General features: G+C 47.8%; 1 long non-coding RNA gene across 1 annotated transcript in view; it reads right to left on the bottom strand.

The window, feature by feature from the left end:
* The window catches only part of LOC134928994 (uncharacterized), a 140298-nt gene extending 123303 nt beyond the window's left edge, over positions 1–16995 (bottom strand). The window contains exon 1 of the long non-coding RNA XR_010178192.1: positions 16654–16995. This is a non-coding gene — a long non-coding RNA (uncharacterized LOC134928994). The remainder of the gene's footprint in view (positions 1–16653) is intronic.
* Positions 16996–18485: the final 1490 nt, after the last annotated feature.

The following is an 18485-nucleotide window of genomic DNA, read 5'->3' as shown; positions in this document are numbered from 1 at the left end:
TCCATCAAATCTTTAAGTGACTCTGAACTAATGGCGGATACCGGATGCACCTCTAACACCATCATAGCTGTCAAGGCCTCAGTTATCCGCTTTGCAAAAGGATGACTGCTGTCATATTTCATCTTCCTCACGAAGGACTTCGGTCAGTCAATTGCTTACTGGAAGTAGTACAAGTGGTCTTCTGACTTCCCCTCTGGGATGATGATCGACTCCCAGCAGCAACAACAGCAGCAGCAGAAACAGCAGGCGTAACACTCAAGGATCCTACGGAGGAATCCCGGTTAAGAGAGGACTCCTCAGTCTTGACAGTGACATGGCCTGCAGGACTACAGACGTTCCTGACTAAGGAGGAAGTTCACGTTGTGGGAGTTGGTGGTGTGGCTTGCAGGAGCTTGGGTACAGGAGGAAGAAGGGATTTAGGTGTCAGTGGACTGCTTACGCTCTTACCCAAAGCTTCACAACTTGACACTGACTTCTGATGAATGCGCAGCAGGTGACGTATAAGGGAGGCTGTTCCTAGGTGGTTAAAATCCTTACCCCTACTTATTACAGATTGACAGAGGCAACAGATGGCTTGACACCTGTTGTCTGGATTTGTGGAGAAATAATTCCACACCGAAGAGGTGGCTTTTTGGTAGTTTGCCCAGGCATCACAATGGGCTTCTTCGTCCCAAGGACAACAGGTGTCTCCCCCGGTGCCTGACTTAAACAAACCACATCACCATCAGAATCCTCATCGTCAACTTCCTCCTCATCGCCAGCAACACCCATAGCCTCATCCTGGTGTACTTCAACAGTGACATCTTCAATTTGAATATCAGGAACTGGACTGTGGGTGATCCTTCCAGCACTTGCAGGGGGCGTGCAAATGGTGGAAGGAGCCACCTCTTCCTGACCAGTGTTGGGAAGGTTAGTCATCGCAACCGCCGACACACTTGGACTCTCCTTGGGGATTTGTGATACCATCTCAGAGCGCACAGTTCTTTTCTGTGCTCTTTCCAGCTTAACTCTTTTAATTTTTCTAGCGGGAGGATGAGGGCTTCCCTCGTCATGTGAAGCTGAACCACTAGCCATGAACATAGGCCAGGGCATCAGCCGTTCCTTGCTACTCTGTGTCGTAAATGGCATATTGGCAAGTTTACGTATCTCCTTAGACGATTTAATTTTCTTTTTATGGTTCTTTTTACTGAATTTTAGCTTTTTGGATTTTACATGCCCTCTACTATCACATTGGGCATCGGCCTTGGCAGACGACGTTGATGGTATTTTATTGTCTATGTCATGGCTAGTGGCAGCAGCTTCAGCACTAGGAGGAAGTGGTTCTTCTTGATCTTTCCCTATTTTCTCCTCAAAATTTTTGTGCTCCATTATTTTTTGGGAGTTATATGAGACAATATGCATCACAGGAATGACTGGAATTACTGATGACACAGGACACTACCACTGGTCTGATGCAGCACAACACGTTGTTGTTATATTTATTATACTGCAGCAGTGGACATATAGCAGCAGCGTATATCGTCACTGGAATTACTGATGACACAGGACACTACCACTAGTCTGATGCAGCACGACAGGTTGTTATAATTGTTATACTGCAGCAGTGGACATATAGAAGCAGCGTATATCATCACTGGAATTACCTATGACACAGGACACTACCACTGGTCTGATGCAGCCCGACAGGTTGTTATAATTGTTATACTGCAGCAGTGGACATATAGCAGCAGCGTATGTCATCATCACTGGAATTACTGATGACACAGGACACTACCACTGGTCTAATGCAGCCCAACAGGTTGTTATAATTGTTATACTGCAGCAGTGGACATGTGATATAGCAGCAGCGTATATCGTCACTGGAATTACTGATGACACAGGACACTACCACTGGTCTGATGCAGCCCGACAGGTTGTTATAATTGTTATACTGCAGCAGGGACATAGCAGCAGCGTATATCGTCACTGGATTTACTGATGACACAGGACACTACCACTGGTCTGATGCAGCCCGACAGGTTGTTATAATTGTTATACTGCAGCAGTGGACATATAGCAGCAGCGTATATCGTCACTGGAATTACCGATGACACAGGACACTACCACTGGTCTGATGCAGCCCGACAGGTTGTTATAATTGTTATACTGCAGCAGTGGACATATAGCAGCAGCGTATATCGTCACTGGAATTACTGGTGACAGAGGACACTACCACTGGTCTGATGCAGCCCAACAGGTTGTTATAATTGTTATACTGCAGCAGTGGACATATAGCAGCAGCGTATATCGTCACTGGAATTACTGATGACACAGGACACTACCACTGGTCTGATGCAGCCCGACAGGTTGTTATAATTGTTATACTGCAGCAGTGGACATATAGCAGCAGCGTATATCGTCACTGGAATTACTGGTGACACAGGACACTACCACTGGTCTGATGCAGCCCAACAGGTTGTTATAATTGTTATACTTCAGCAGTGGACATATAGCAGCAGCGTATATCGTCACTGGAATTACTGATGACACAGGAGACTACCCCTGGTCTGCACAACACAGCACCACTTTACAGCTACACTGGATATATGGCAGCAGAGAACACCAACACTGTGACTGGCTGGACTGATACAGCACAATACAATGACTACACTGGGCTGGGCTGCACAACACAGCACCACTTTACAGCTACACTGGATATATGGCAGCCGAGAACACCAACACTATGACTGCCTGTACTGATGCAGCACAATACACTGAGTGACTACACTGGACTGGACAACACTTGCCACCCCACTTTCCCGCCCCAACACACAGACACTGAACACTGAGGACACGTCCTCTCTATACACTCTCCGAGATTGGAGTGAAAATGGCGGGGAAGCGCGGCTCCTTATCCAATAATCCAAATCCCGCGAGAATCCAACAGCGGGATGATGACGTTTTGCCGCGTTCGGGTTTCCGAGCCAGGTGGGAAAATCCGAGCAGGACTCGGATGCGGGCTCGGAAGGCAAAGTTCGGTAGGGTTCGGTTCATCTCTACCAGTTTTATCTATAAAAATGTTTGCATTAATACAAAGAAGATGCTTATAATTTATATATCTTCTTCATGTTATTCCAATCATTGTTATAGTGAGTATGATAGGGAGCATGGCAGGTGAGGCTCTGCCTCCCCTGACTGCACGTCCCTGCTATGTTCCACCTGTGTCTTTCACCATCCCCTTCACTCTGTCTCCCCCTCCATTCACTATGTCAACAGCCTCCCCCATTTAATTTTGTGTTGTCCCCCCCACTTCATTCCATGGGCGGGATGTAATGCAGTCCGAGTTCATGGAGGTGCAAGATGCTGGCTGATCTTTGACATTTTTATAAATAATTTACAAGGCTGCTTTTAAAAAACGTGTGAGATCGTCTGGCATCTCGCACCTCTGATGATGTTGGGCTGCATTACATCCCGTCCTGTGTCTCTGTATCCCCCCCCCATCTTCTATGTGTCTCTGTGCCCCGCCTAGTTACACCACTGCAGTGTATGCATAGGTGTCAATGTACAGTATGTAGACATATGTGTTTGTAGGTGTATAGGTGTAAGTGTGCATATGTCAGTGTATGCTTAGGTGTCAGTGTATATATAGGTGCCAGCATGTGTATGTCGGTGCATGTATAGGTTATAGGTGTGTATGTAGGTATAGATGTTAGCATGTCATACTTGCCTACTTTTGAAAAAGCATTTCAGGGACACTGTGAAAGTAACAGCTATCAGCACAGACGTGTACTGCTACATTTGAGAGGCGTGTCATGAAAATGACTTACATCCGAGTGTAAATGAGCCCCAGAGTTAGTAAGATCTATTTGTTGAAGAAAAGACTGACATTTTTCCGGATTTGTTTGTGTATTGTGTATTACAAGAGCTTCCATGCAGGCCCGGCGCTACCCCCTCAGCGAAGGGATGCAGTGCAGGGAGGCGCTGGGACGGAGAGGCGCTCCCCATGCTCTGCATCCCTTCCCTGCTGCGCCGTCCTGGCCCCCCTGCTGCTGCTGCTGCTGCTGTGTCTGTCACTGTAATGACAGTCACTGGCAGCGACGCCTGCAGCGTGAAAAGCCTCCTCCCTCCCCTCCCCTCACCTGTGTGACAGCGGCTGTGTACGGGACGGAAGGGGGCGGAGCTAAACGGGATGGAAGGGGACGGAGCTAAACGGCCCAGAAGGGGCGGAGCTACACGGACCAGGCTGCTGTACCGAGGGAGGCTGGCTTAGGTAAGTAGAGGGTGAGAGAGAAGTGTGTGTTTGTATATATGGTGGGTGTGTATGTGTGTGTGTGTATATGGTGGGTGTGTGTGCATACGGTGTGTGTGTGTATATGGTGGGTGTGTATGTGTGTGTATATATGTGTGAAGTGTGTGTGTGTGTGTGTGTGTGTGTGTGTGTGTGTGTGTGTGTGTGTGTGTGTGAGGTATGTCTGTATGGATGGTATGTCTTTATGGATGGTAGTACTGGGGGGGCATTACGTATAATGACGCTATTACTGGGGGAGGGCATTACATGTAAGGACGCTACTACTACTGGGGGGCATTTTGTGAAACAACGCTACTACTGGGGGGGGCCATTACGTATAAGGACGATACTACTACTAGGGGGGAATTACGTATAAGGACGCTTCTACTACTGGGGGTGCACAACGTATAAGGACGCTACTGCTACAGGGGCGGCATTACGCGTAATGACGCTACTACTACTGGGGGGGCCATTACGTATAAGGACGATACTACTACTAGGGGGGAATTGCGTATAAGGACGCTTCTACTACTGGGGGTGCACAACGTATAAGGACGCTACTGCTACAGGGGGGGCATTACGCGTAATGACGCTACTACTACTGGGGGGGGCATTACGTATAAGGACGATACTACTACTAGGGGGGAATTACGTATAAGGACGCTTCTACTACTGGGGGTGCACTACGTATAAGGACACTACTGCTACAGGGGGGGCATTACGCGTAATGACGCTACTACTACTGGGGGGGGGGGCATTACGTATAAGGACGATACTACTACTAGGGGGGAATTACGTATAAGGACGCTTCTACTACTGGGGGTGCACTACGTATAAGGACGCTACTACTACTGGGGGAGCATTACGTATAAGGACGCGTCTACTACTGGGGGCGCACTACATATAAGGATGCTACTACTACTACTGGGGGGGCATTATGTATAAGGATACTACTACTACTGGGGGGCATTATGTATAAGGATGCTACTACTACTGGGGTGCATTACATATGACGCTACTACTATGGGTGGGGCATTATGTATGAGAGGAATAAGATTGTGCTACATTGTGGCGTAATTTTAAATGGGGGTACTATTGTGTGGCCATGCCCCTTACTTGTGAGCCCACACCCCTTTTCCCGGCGCGAATATGGGAGGGCGCAAATTTATAGTTTGCAGGGGGGCGCCGAACACCCTAGCACCGGCCCTGCTTCCATGTACTGGAAGTGGCCACGAGAAACTTTATTTAAAATGCATGTAGCCATAGGGATCATTCTGTATTACCCTGGAGATGGCATAAGGAAGTGATAAACCAGTGAGAAATACAAGGTGATACACGCACCAGCCAATCACCTCCTAACGGTTAATTTACATATTGGAGCTGATTGGCTGGTGCGTGTATCACCTTGCATTTATCACTGGTTTATCACTTCCTTATGCCTTCTCCAGGTTAATACATCTATCCCATTGTGCCTTATAACCAATGCAGGGAAATGGCACTGATGAGCCCATTTGAATCTCTGATTTCTTTTTTCCCCCAAGAATGTAAGGGCTACATAATGGGGATAAGGTGCAATGAGGGAGATTGCTGGTCTATTCAGGGAGTGAAGGGAGATTGCTGTTATTTCAGGGAGTCTCCTGCAGAATGAGGAAGGGTAGGCAACTATGTAGCATATAGTGTATCAATGTATGTATATTGGTGTATGAATAGGTGTCAGCGGGCAAATGCCAGTGTATGTTTAGGTGTAATTGTATATACTGTATACATGTCAGCATGTGTATGACAGTGTAGGAATAGGTGTGTATGAATAGGTGTGAGCGTGCAAATGTCAGTGTACAGTATGTCAGTGTGTCATCATGTGTATGTCGGTGTATGTATAAGTGTCAGTGTGTGTATACCAGTGTGTCAGCGTGTGTATGTCAGTATATGTATAAGTGTCAGTGTGTGTATATCGGTGTGTCAGCATGAGTATGTTGGTGTATATATAAGTGTCAGCATGTGTATGTCTGTGTATGTATAAGTGTCAGGGTTTGTATGTCGGTGTGTCAGGGTGTGTATGTCGGTGTACATATAAGTGTCAGCATGTGTATGTCAGTGTATGTATTAGTGATGTGCACCGGAAATTTTTCAGGTTTTGTGTTTTGGTTTTGGATTCGGTTCCGAGGCCGTGTTTTGGATTCGGACGCGTTTTGGCAAAAACTCCCTGAAAATTTTTTGTCGGATTCGGGTGTGTTTTGGATTCGGGTGTTTTTTTACAAAAAACCCTCAAAAACAGCTTAAATCATAGAATTTGGGGGTCATTTTGATCCCATAGTATTAATAACCTCAATAACCATAATTTCCACTCATTTTCAGTCTATTCTGAACACCTCACACCTCACAATATTATATGTAGTCCTAAAATTTGCACCGAGGTCGCTGGATGACTAAGCTAAGCGGCCCAAGTGGCCGACACAAACACCTGGCCCATCTAGGAGTGGCACTGCAGTGTCAGACAGGATGGCACTTCAAAAAAATAGTCCCCAAACAGCACATGATGCAAAGAAAAAAAGAGGCGCAATGAGGTAGCTGTGTGACTAAGCTAAGCAACCCAAGTGGCCGACACAAACACCTGGCCCATCTAGGAGTGGCACTGCAGTGTCAGACAGGATGGTAGATTTAAAAAATAGTCCCCAAACAGCACATGATGCAAAGAAAAAAAGAGGTGCACCAAGGTCGCTGGATGGCTAAGCTAAGCGACACAAGTGGCCGACACAAACACCTGGCCCATCTAGGAGTGGCACTGCAGTGTCAGGCAGGATGGCACTTCAAAAAAATAGTCCCCAAACAGCACATGATGCAAAGAAAAAAAGAGGCGCAATGAGGTAGCTGTGTGACTAAGCTAAGCGACCCAAGTGGCCGACACAAACACCTGGCCCATCTAGGAGTGGCACTGCAGTGTCAGACAGGATGGCAGATTTAAAAAATAGTCCCCAAACAGCACATGATGCAAAGAAAAAAAGAGGTGCACCAAGGTCGCTGGATGGCTAAGCTAAGCGACACAAGTGGCCGACACAAACACCTGGCCCATCTAGGAGTGGCACTGCAGTGTCAGGCAGGATGGCACTTCAAAAAAATAGTCCCCAAACAGCACATGATGCAAAGAAAAATGAAAGAAAAAAGAGGTGCAAGATGGAATTGTCCTTGGGCCCTCTCACCCACCCTTATGTTGTATAAACAGGACATGCAAACTTTAACGAACCCATCATTTCAGCGAAAGGGTCTGCCACACGACTGTGACTGAAATGACTGGTTTGTTTGGGCCCCCACCAAAAAAGAAGCAATCAATCTCTCCTTGCACAAACTGGCTCTACAGAGGCAAGATGTCCACCTCCTCCTCATCGTCCGATTCCTCACCCCTTTCACCGTGTACATCCCCCTCCTCACAGATTATTAATTCGTCCCCACTGGAATCCACCATCTCAGGTCCCTGTGTACTTTCTGGAGGCAATTGCTGGGGAATGTCTCCACGGAGGAATTGATTATAATTCATTTTGATGAACATCATCTTCTCCACATTTTCTGGAAGTAACCTCGTACGCCGATTGCTGACAAGGTGAGCGGCTGCACTAAACACTCTTTCGGAGTACACACTGGAGGGGGGGGGGGCAACTTAGGTAAAATAAAGCCAGTTTGTGCAAGGGCCTCCAAATTGCCTCTTTTTCCTGCCAGTATACGTACGGACTGTCTGACATGCCTACTTGGATGCGGTCACTCATATAATCCTCCACCATTCTTTCAATGGTGACAGAATCATATGCAGTGACAGTAGACGACATGTCAGTAATCGTTGGCAGGTCCTTCAGTCCAGACCAGATGTCAGCACTCGCTCCAGACTGCCCTGCATCACCGCCAGCAGGTGGGCTCGGAATTCTTAGCCTTTTCCTCGCAGCCCCAGTTGCGGGAGAATGTGAAGGAGGAGCTGTTGACGGGTCACGTTCCGCTTGACTTGACAGTTTTCTCACCAGCAGGTCTTTGAACCTCTGCAGCCTTGTGTCTGCTGGAAAGAGAGATACAACATAGATTTTAAATCTAGGATCGAGCACGGTGGCCAAAATGTAGTGCTCTGATTTCAACAGATTGAACACCCGTGAATCCTGGTTAAGCGAATTAAGGGCTCCATCCACAAGTCCCACATGCATAGCGGAATCGCTCTGTTTTGGCTCCTCCTTCAATGTCTCCAGCTTCTTCTGCAAAAGCCTGATGAGGGGAATGACCTGACTCAGGCTGGCAGTGTCTGAACTGACTTCACGTGTGGCAAGTTCAAAGGGTTGCACAACGTTGAAATCATTCTCCACTGCGCTTGAGTCAGGTGCATTCCCCCTCCTTTGCCTATATCGTAGGCAGATGTATAGGCTTGAATGGCCTTTTGCTGCTCCTCCATCCTCTGAAGCATATAGAGGGTTGAATTCCACCTCGTTACCACCTCTTGCTTCAGATGATGGCAGGGCAGGTTCAGGACTGTTTGCTGGTGCTCCAGTCTTCGCCACGCGGTGGCTGAATGCCGAAAGTGGCCCGCTATTCTTAGGGCCACCGACAGCATCTCTTGCACGCCCCTGTCGTTTTTTAAATAATTCTGCACCACCAAATTCAATGTATCTGCAAAACATGGGACGTGCTGGAATTTGCCCACATGTAATGCACGCACAATATTGGTGGCGTTGTCCGATGTCACAAATCCCCAGGAGAGTCCAATTGGGGTAAGCCATTCTGCGATGATGTTCCTCAGTTTCCGTAAGAGGTTGTCAGCTGTGTGCCTCTTATGGAAAGCAATGATACAAAGCGTAGCCTGCCTAGGAACGAGTTGGCGTTTGCGAGATGCTGCTACTGGTGCTGCCGCTGCTGTTCTTGCTGCAGGAGGCAATACATCTACCCAGTGGGCTGTCACAGTCATATAGTCCTGAGTCTGCCCTGCTCCACTTGTCTACATGTCCGTGGTTAAGTGGACATTGGGTACAACTGCATTTTTTAGGACACTGGCGACTCTTTTTCTGACGTCTGTGTACATTTTCGGTATCGCCTGCCTAGAGAAATGGAACCTAGATGGTATTTGGTACCGGGGACACAGTACCTCAATCAAGTCTCTAGTTCCCTGTGAATTAACGGTGGATACCGGAAACACGTTTCTCACCACCCAAGCTGCCAAGGCCTGAGTTATCAGCTTTGCAGCAGGATGACTGCTGTGATATTTCATCTTCCTTGCAAAGGACTGTTGGACAGTTAATTGCTTACTGGAAGTAGTACAAGTGGTCTTCTGACTTCCCCTCTGGGATGATGATCGACTCCCAGCAGCAACAACAGCAGCGCCAGCAGCAGTAGGCGTTACACTCAAGGATGCATCGGAGGAAACCCAGGCAGGAGAGGACTCGACAGACTTGACAGTGACATGGCCTGCAGGACTATTGGCTTTCCTGTCTAAGGAGGAAATTGACATTGAGGGAGTTGGTGGTGTGATTTGCAGGAGCTTGGTTACAAGAGGAAGGGATTTAGTGGTCAGTGGACTGCTTCCGCTGTCATCCAAAGTTTTTGAACTTGTCACTGACTTCTGATGAATGTGGTCCAGGTGACGTATAAGGGAGGATGTTCCTAGGTGGTTAACGTCCTCACCCCTACTTATTACAGCTTGACAAAGGCAACACACAGCTTGACACCAGTTGTCCGCATTTCTGTTGAAATAATTCCACACCGAAGAGGTGATTTTTGTTTTGTATTTTGACCAGGCATCTCAATGGCCTTATTCATCCCACGGACAACAGGTGTCTTCTCAGGTGCCTGACTTAAACCACCTCACCATCAGAATCCTCCTTGTCAATTTCCTCCTCAGCGCCAGCAACACCCATATCCTCATCCTGGTGTACTTTAACAGTGACATCTTCAATTTGAATATCAGGAACTGGACTGCGGGTGCTCCTACCAACACTTGCAGGGGGCGTGCAAATGGTGGAAGGCGCAACCTCTTCCCGTCCAGTGTTGGGAAGGTCAGGCATCGCAACCAACACAATTGGACTCTCCTTGGGGATTTGTGATTTAGAAGAACGCACTGTTCTTTGCTGTGCTATTGCCATCTTAACTCTTTTAAGTTTTCTAGCAGGAGGATGAGTGCTTCCATCCTCAGGTGAAGCTAAACCACTAGCCTTGAACATAGGCCAGGGCCTTGCCATTCCGTGTCGTAAATGGCACATTGGCAAGTTTACGCTTCTCCTCAGACGATTTTGATTTAGATTTTTGGGTCATTTCACTGAGCTTTATTTTTTTGGATTTTACATGCTCTCTACTATGACATTGGGCATCGGCCTTGGCAGACGATGTTGATGGCATTTCATCGTCTCGGCCATGACTAGTGGCAGCAGCTTCAGCACGAGGTGGAAGTGGATCTTGATCTTTCCCTATTTTACCCTCCACATTTTTGTTCTCCATTTTTTAATGTGTGGAATTATATGCCAGTAATATTATATGCCAGTAATATATCAATAGCAATGGCCTACTACTATATATACTGCGCACAACTGAAATGCACCACAGGTATGGATGGATAGTATACTTGACGGCACAGAGGTAGGTAGAGCAGTGGCCTACAGTACCATACTGCTATATAGTATATACTGGTGGTCAGCAAACTGTGCAAAACTGAAATGCAGCACAGGTATGGATGGACAGTATACTTGACGACACAGAGGTAGGTAGAGCAGTGGCCTACTGTACCGTACTGCTATATAGTAGGGATCCGGTCTGAAGATCGACAGTATCTAGGTCGACAATGTTTAGGTCGACCACTATAGGTCGACAGTCACTAGGTCGACATGGATGGAAGGTCGACAGGGTTTATAGGTCGACATGTGCTAGGTCGACAGGTCTAAAGGTCGACATGAGTTTTTCACATTTTTTTTCTTTTTTTGAATTTTTCCATACTTAACGATCCACGTGGACTACGATTGGAACGGTAAAGTGTGCCGAGCGAAGCGGTAGCGGAGCAAAGGCACCATGCCCGAAGCATGGCGAGCGAACGCGGTGCACTAAATTGGGATCCCGGTCACTCTATGAAGAAAACGACACCAAAAAAAAAAAAAAAATTCTCATGTCGACCTTTAGACCTGTCGACCTAGCACATGTCGACCTAGAAACCCTGTCGACCTTCCATCCATGTCGACCTAGTGACTGTCGACCTATAGTGGTCGACCTAAACATTGTCGACCTAGATACTGTCGATTTGATGAACCACACCCATATAGTATATACTGGTGGTCAGCAAACTGTGCAAAACTGAAATGCACCACAGGTATGGATGGATAGTATACTTGACGACACAGAGGTAGGTAGAGCAGTGGCCTACTGTACTGTACTGCTATATATTATATACTGGTGGACAGCAAACTGTGTAAAACTGAAATGCACCACAGGTATGGATGGATAGTATACTTGACGACACAGAGGTAGGTAGAGCAGTGGCCTGCCGTACCGTACTGCTATATAGTATATACTGGTGGTCAGCAAACTGTGCAAAACTGAAATGCACCACAGGTATGGATGGATAGTATACTTGACGACACAGAGGTAGGTAGAGCAGTGGCCTACTGTACCGTACTGCTATATAGTATATACTGGTGGTCAGCAAACCGTGCAAAACTGAAATGCACCACAGGTATGGATGGATAGTATACTTGACGACACAGAGGTAGGTAGAGCAGTGGCCTACTGTACCGTACTGCTATATAGTATATACAGGTGGACAGCAAACTGTGCAAAACTGAAATGCACCACAGGTATGGATGGATAGTATACTTGACGACATAGAGGTAGGTAGAGCAGTGGCCTACTGTACCGTACTGCTATATAGTATATACTGGTGGTCAGCAAACTGTGCAAAACTGAAATGCACCACAGGTATGGATGGATAGTATACTTGACGACACAGTGGTAGGTAGAGCAGTGGCCTACTGTACCGTACTGCTATATAGTATATACTGGTGGTCAGCAAACTGTGCAAAACTGAAATGCACCACAGGTATGGATGGATAGTATCCTTGACGATACAGAGTAGGTAGAGCAGTGGCCTACTGTACCGTACTGCTATATAGTATATACTGGTGGTCAGCAAACTGTGCAAAACTGAAATGCACCACAGGTATAGATGGATAGTATACTTGATGACACAGAGGTAGGTAGAGCAGTGGCCTACTGTACCGTACTGCTATATAGTATATACTGGTGGTCAGCAAACTGTGCAAAACTGAAATGCACCACAGGTATGGATGGATAGTATACTTGATGACACAGAGGTAGGTAGAGCAGTGGCCTTCTGTACCGTACTGCTATATAGTATATACTGGTGGTCAGCAAACTGTGCAAAACTGAAATGCACCACAGGTATGGATGGATAGTATACTTGATGACACAGAGGTAGGTAGAGCAGTGGCCTTCTGTACCGTACTGCTATATAGTATATACTGGTGGTCAGCAAACTGTGCAAAACTGAAATGCACCACAGGTATGGATGGATAGTATACTTGACGACACAGAGGTAGGTAGAGCAGTGGCCTACTGTACCGTACTGCTATATAGTATATACTGGTGGTCAGCAAACTGTGCAAAACTGAAATGCACCACAGGTATGGATGGATAGTATACTTGACGACACAGAGGTAGGTAGAGCAGTGGCCTTCTGTACCGTACTGCTATATAGTATATACTGGTGGCCAGCAAACTGTGCAAAACTGAAAGGCACCACATGTATGGATGGATAGTATACTTGACGACACAGAGGTAGGTAGAGCAGTGGCCTTCTGTGCCGTACTGCTATATAGTATATACTGGTGGTCAGCAAACTGTGCAAAACTGAAATGCACCACAGGTATGGATGGATAGTATACTTGACGACACAGAAGTAGGTAGAGCAGTGGCCTTCTGTACCGTACTGCTATATAGTATATACTGGTGGTCAGCAAACTGTGCAAAACTGAAATGCACCACAGGTATGGATGGATAGTATACTTGACGACACAGAGGTAGGTAGAGCAGTGGCCTTCTGTACCGTACTGCTATATAGTATATACTGGTGGTCAGCAAACTGTGCAAAACTGAAATGCACCACAGGTATGGATGGATAGTATACTTGACGACACAGAGGTAGGTAGAGCAGTGGCCTTCTGTACCGTACTGCTATATAGTATATACTGGTGGCCAGCAAACTGTGCAAAACTGAAATGCACCACAGGTATGGATGGATAGTATACTTGACGACACAGAGGTAGGTAGAGCAGTGGACCAGGGCCGTCTTTTCGTATGGGCTCAATGGGCTCTTGCCCAAGGGCCCCAGGAGTGAAAGGGCCCTAGGCTGATAGCTGAGGGTCCCCTCTTTCCAGGGGTACCAGATTTTTGAAAATCGGCCCTGGGGAACCTGAGATTTCCGACTTCAAAGCAGTGGTCCCCATCCAAGCCTGTTAATTGTTCTTCCCAGCCAGATATCTCGGGTTCTGTCTGACTTAGAGTTTTTCTGAGGGTATACTCCAAAAGCTGGGACACTCCCCTTTTGGTGGACACTGGCAGAATGTCTCTACTATGCCCAGAACCAGAGATATCAGCCTTCCAGCAGTTGGTCCCTGCTCCAGCTCCACACGTCTGGTATGCTGTTTTATATTTTTATTGGTGGATTGGTCTGGCTCCTGCACTCTGATCCCCAAGTCCCCAGTGCCTCCTGAAAGGTGGGACTCTCTAGTTTTTTTTATCTCATTAAAGCTAAGAAATCTATTTCCAGGAACCTGAGATATCTGCCGTAAAGCAAGCTGCCCTCCCACCAGAAAATTATGAATATTAAGCCCACTCCACTATCGATCCCTCCCCTATGTATTAAACATCCACTACTACCCTGAAAGTCATGTACCAGGGCCCTTTCATTCACCCCAATGTCCCTTTATACAGTTTAGTGTTCTCCGTCCTGTCCCATCTGAGCAGTAAAGGAGTAATTAGCAGAAATTATTTCTCCAGGTTCTACATGCTGAGTGAAATATAGAACACCCCCTATCCCTCGTGGGACATCAAAGCTGCCGCTGACAGCACCCCCCACCCCTACTGCTGGAGGATGGGTAGGGGCCCCAGTGCATTGCTGTGCCCAGGGGCCTACACTGCTGTTAAGACGGCTCTGCAGTGGACTACTGTACCGTACTGCTATATATATAGTTATACTGGTGGTCAGCAAAATTCTGCACTGTCCTCCTACTATATACTACAATGAAGCACAAATATGGAGCATTTTTCAGGCAGAGAACGTATAATACGGGTGGTCACTGGTCACTGGTCAGCAAAACTCTGCACTGTCCTCCTACTATATAATACTGCTGGTCCCCAGTCCCCACAATAAAGCAATTAGCACACTGAGCACAGATATTTGCAGCACACTGAGCACAGTCAGATATGGAGCGTTTTTCAGGCAGAGAACGCAGATATTTGCAGCACACTGAGCACAGATATTTGCAGCACACTGAGCACAGATATTTGCAGCACAATTTGCAACCCACTGAACATAGAAACTGAGAGGACGCCAGCCACGTCCTCTCACGATCATCTCCAATGCACGAGTGAAAAATGGCGGCGACGCGCGGCTCCTTATATAGAATACGAATCTTGCGAGAATCCGACCGCGGGATGATGACGTTCGGGCGCGTTCGGGTTAACCGAGCAAGGCGGAAGGATCCTAGTTGCTCGGACCCGTGAAAAAAAAGGTGAAAATCGGGCGGGTTCGGATCCCGAGGATCCGAAACCCGCTCATCACTAGTATGTATAAGTGTCAGGGTGTGTATGTGGTGCTGTGTTACATCTGTGTGTGTGATATACAGTACAGTAACACAGGTGTATTATACACCACAACAGCCCTCACAGGACATTATTACAGCCCTACCGTGTACAGTATGGAGAACATGTAAACATACATGATACATACATGACAGACACACACACACACACACACACACACACACACACATCTACAGTACATGATACATACATGACACACATACATACATACATACATACATACATACACACACACATACAGTACATGATACATAGATGATACAAACGTACACAATATATACATGAGGCACACATATGAGACAGACCTGGACTGGTGATGAGCGTCTGGGCCCCGCTAACCCCCAGGCAGTACTTCAGGGGTTGAGGAAGGTAGTGACCATTCCCCCAGCTTTGCCAGCCTGAACCAGGCCTCAAGGAAGATGGACTCATTCCCCAGCAGCAGGGCCACCTTGTTCCCAGGGCTCAGGCAGTCCACATCTTCATCTGTGTGTCTGGGCACCACACATCACTGTGTTTAGCACTTCCTTATTTTAGTGCTGACATTTCAGGGGCAACATCTATAGTGACTGTTTGGGGGCGAGATTCCCCAGCACAGCTCCAGCACATCTGTAGATACAGAAGAAAAAAGGGGGGTGTTGTAGGTGCACTGTCTCTAGCATTACTGATATCATATAGCTTAGCATATAATAAATAGTGGAGTTTAGTTATGAATTGATCAATGCATGAAGCTGCAGCCCCGCGGGGCTGCAGCTTCATGCATTGATCAATTCATAACTAAACTCCACTATTTATTATATGCTAAGCTATATGATATCAGTAATGCTAGAGACAGTGCACCTACAACACCCCCCTTTTTTCTTCTGTAGAACTACAAGTCTCAGTAGGTAGCACCAGTGCCATAACTAGGCATTTTAGCGCTGTGTGCTAGAAACGGCATTGGTGCCCCCCACCCATATGCAAGATAGGAGCAGTGCGCGCCGTAGGCGCTCGAAAAATATATAGGGGCGTGGCTTCATGGGGAAGGGGAGTGGCCACAAAATAATATTAATTCATACTACGGTGCACAGTAGTCTCCATTATTCAAATTACGCTGCACACTAGCGCCACTACACCAGGTAGAGCACTTATACACATACACATGTAGGAATACGCTGATAAGAGATTAAACAAAAAAAAGAGTTACACGGCTTATATTGGGAGAAGATTGGCATATACCCATTAGTAGGCAACCAATGACTTCACATCTGAACCTAAAAGTTCCAGAGGCTGACATTTATTGTATCATCACGAGGCCTGCATATAATGCTGGGACTTATGGTCCCATGGTACGTTGTGATGGGACTTATGGTCCAATCACCCCTGTTGGGACATCATGCTGGGACTTTTGGTCCCCTCACACCCCCTAGCACGTCATGCTGGGACTTTTGGTCCCCTCACACGTCATGCTGGGACTTTTGGTCCCCTCACACCCCCTAGTGGAACAGTCTTAGCAGACAGACAGGAGCGTCCCCTCATTGAGCAGAGGGCTCAGGGTCACTTACTTGCTAGTGAGTTCATCTCCGGCCCAGATGAGCTGCTGCGCTGAAAGACGATCATCTACTACACAGCAGGTGCCCCCGCTGATCAGGTAATCCGCCAGGCCCAGGAGAGCAGTTACACCATGAGGACCGGGCTCCTTCCTCTCCCGGCGGCTGCTAGGACGCTGTCACGGCAACGGCAGCGCGCCAGAAGACATGTGCCCGAGGAGCCGGGGGTTACCTCAGTTTATGTTATGACCAGCGCGGTCCCTGTATAAGTATAGACGGCTGGCGCCACAGCCCCCAAGTAAATCCGTCCGGGTCCCGTGCGGAGCGGAGGGAGAGGGAAGAGAAGGGAGGGAGATCACATGCTCCATGGTCTCCTCCCCTTCCTCTGCAGTTGGAGAGCAGAACTGATTGACGGCACAGGACAGCGCTGCTGATTGGTCAGAGCGCGTCCTGAGGGACCCAGCGGCAATTACAATTACTCGTTATAGCATAGCACGTATTGGCGAACACTGGCCCGGCGCTACTCTCTCCTCTCCAGAGGCGGCATGTAATGAGTCAATTTGACTCATTACATGCCGCTGGCCGTTGCGCCCTCAGGGTAACTGCGCTGTGTGCCAGGCCCACCTGGCACACACGTAGTTACGGCCCTGGGTAGCACCTCACATTACTGGCAGCTATAGGTGTGCAGTCTAAGGCCCCTCCCTAGCAAACATCTGTAGATACACTGCCATAGTTGTGCGCCCCTCTGCCGGGTCTGCCATGGCGCCCAAGGCACATGCCTTGCTCGCCTTACCCTAGTTATGCCTCTGTTATATAAATATAATTTTTTTGGGAAAATATACTTCTAGGCATGGGCACCATTCCGTGGATGCTCCCGGCCCGATGCACCCATGGAAAATGATGAGCACCCACCAGCAGCCGCACAGCCCACATGTCGTCACGCTCTGTCTGGCTTGCGATGTGACGTGCTGATGTCACGCGGCGCTCCCTTCCGCCCGCCCTGCGCTGTATTCCCGCCTGCCATGTGCTGTCCTCTCACCCTCGAAGGTACTGAGATACCGTATAGTGCACCTGCAGCGTTGCTTGGAGGAGGAGCAGGAGAGAGGCCCGCCGGGCAGCGGACACTCAGCCTACAGACAAACGCCAGACCAGGCCCGACCGCAAGTAGAGTCCCAGGGAAGAGCAGGTCACCCAGCAGCGGGGAAGAATCCACCCGCTAAACACCCTTGCTGTGCAGCCTTTGGCCGCTGTATTAGGAGGTAATGTAGAACACTGGAAGTGATTATAGGCATCTTACCTATAGGTTTCATTCCCATAAATAATATTGTATTGAAATGTGCTTTGTAGTTCCTCTGTTTGGCTGCTGCTCAGTCCTGAGCTTATTATAATTTACTTCGGTCAGATAATGGGGATTGACACATTACATGGGAGATGTTTGAAGCCAGTGTCTTCATCATCTGTGTCGCATACCACCAGATCCTCCCTGTCCCTTGTCAGTCTCTACCCCACCAACCTCTCCTCCTGCAGGCTCTACTGGATCAATAAATCTTTGCTGGTAATTAATTGCTATTGAGCTGTGTTTACTTGTAGGAGTGTGTGCGTTCTATTGTGACAGCCTCGGGTTGGGTTTGGTCGGGGTCGAATCTACTTTCTATGTCACTTGACACTGGAGCGCACACATAGGGGTAGTGTTTATTCCTTGCTCAGTATGTCCGACCTGTGGTTTTGCCTGTCACTGGTCAGACACTTGCCATTGAGCTCTTACCCAGGGATGACTTACAAATGTGTCCTCATACATCTTTGCTGCTGCCAAACAGCCTCTCTTGGCACACCAGGTTGCGTGAGAA

Source organism: Pseudophryne corroboree, chromosome 5, assembly GCF_028390025.1.
Source record: "Pseudophryne corroboree isolate aPseCor3 chromosome 5, aPseCor3.hap2, whole genome shotgun sequence".
Classification (NCBI taxonomy): domain Eukaryota; kingdom Metazoa; phylum Chordata; class Amphibia; order Anura; family Myobatrachidae; genus Pseudophryne; species Pseudophryne corroboree.
The sequence above is the reverse complement of the archived record's forward strand: the minus strand, read 5'-3'. Positions and strand labels throughout refer to the sequence as shown.